General features: G+C 41.6%; 1 pseudogene; it reads left to right on the top strand.

The window, feature by feature from the left end:
* The first annotated feature begins 7 nt into the window (after window positions 1-7).
* Window positions 8-1,465, top strand: LOC102467763 (rap1 GTPase-GDP dissociation stimulator 1 pseudogene; annotated as a pseudogene).
* Window positions 1,466-1,471: the final 6 nt, after the last annotated feature.

Here is a 1,471-nt window from a genome sequence, read left to right as displayed (position 1 = left end):
ACCCTAGGAAATGTATGCTATGATAGCTATGAGGGCAGAAGTGCAGTTGGACAAGCAGGTGGTGCACAGATTGTAATTGATTATTTAAGGTCACTGTGCAGTGTAACAGACCACACCAATGAGAGGCTCTTGACTGTTTTTGTGACATGCTGATGAACTATAGCAATGAGAAAAATTTCCTCTAAGCTCAGCTTATCAATATGGGTGTCATTCCTACCTTAGTGAAATTACTGGGTATCCACTGCTAAGATGCAGCTCTTACAGAAATGTGTCTTATTTCCTTTGGTAATTTAGTAGAACTCAAGTCAAGTAAAGAACAGTTTGCCAGCACAAACATTGCTGAAGAGCTGGTAAAGTTCTTCAAGAAGCAAATCGAACATGATAAGAGAGAAAAGAATTTTGAAGTCCTTGCCCCCTTTGGCAGAAAATGATGCTCTTAAGCTAGAGCTGGTTGAAGCAGGCCTGGTAGAGTGTCTACTGGAGATTGTTCAGCAGAAGGTGGATAGTGACAAAAGGTATGAAATTGCCTAGCTCAAAACTGGTTCAGATTTAATGGCTTTATTACTGCTTGGAGAGGAATCCATGCAGAAGTTATTTGAAGGAGGAAAAGGCAGTGTGTTTCAAAGGGTACTTCCCTGGATTCCATAAAATAAACACCTGCAACAGCTTGCTGGAGCACTGGCCATTGCTAACTTTGCCAGAAATTATGGAAATTGTATTCATATGGTCGATAACGGAATTGTAGAAAAGTTTATGGGTTTACTGGACAGACATGTGGAGAATGGCAATGTGATCATCCAGCATGCAGCACTCAATGCCCTCAGGAACCTGGCCAGCTCAGTTGTAAATAAAGCAAAGATGTTATCTGCTGGGGTCACAGAGAAAGTTCTAAAATTCCTGAAATCAGAAATGCCCCCAGTTCAGTTCAAACTTCTGGGAACATTAAGAATGTTGATAGATGCCCAAGAAGGTGTTGAACAACTGGGCAAGAATGTTCAGTGGAGCATTTGGTAAAATGGTGTGAAGCCAAAGATCATGCTAGGGTGATGGGGGAGTCCAGCAGACTGCGCTCAGCTCTCATCCTGTACATTATATTGAAATATGTAATTAAAACCATCATACAGAGAGGTGGCATGAAGCATCTTGTTACCATGGCAACTAGTGAGCATGTAATAATACAGCCCTAGTTGCTTTAGCGCTAATAGCAGCTTTAGAACTGGACACTGCTGAGAAAGATCTAGAAAGTTCTAAACTTGTACAGATCATGCACAGACTGCTATCAAATGAGAAAAGTGCTCCCAAAATAAAATATAATTCCATGGTCCTGATCTGTGCTCTCATAGGATCTGACTCTCTACACAAGGAAGTGGAGGATTTGGCCTTTCTAGATATTGTATCGAAACTTCGTGGTCATGAGAACAAAAGTGTCACCCACCAGGTCTCTCTCCCAGAGCAGAGACTTACTGTGGAA

Source organism: Tupaia chinensis, unplaced genomic scaffold (genome assembly GCF_000334495.1).
Source record: "Tupaia chinensis unplaced genomic scaffold, TupChi_1.0 Scaffold144905_1, whole genome shotgun sequence".
Lineage (NCBI taxonomy): Eukaryota > Metazoa > Chordata > Mammalia > Scandentia > Tupaiidae > Tupaia > Tupaia belangeri.
Note: the sequence above shows the minus strand (reverse complement) of the source record. Positions and strands in the feature narration are given on the sequence as shown.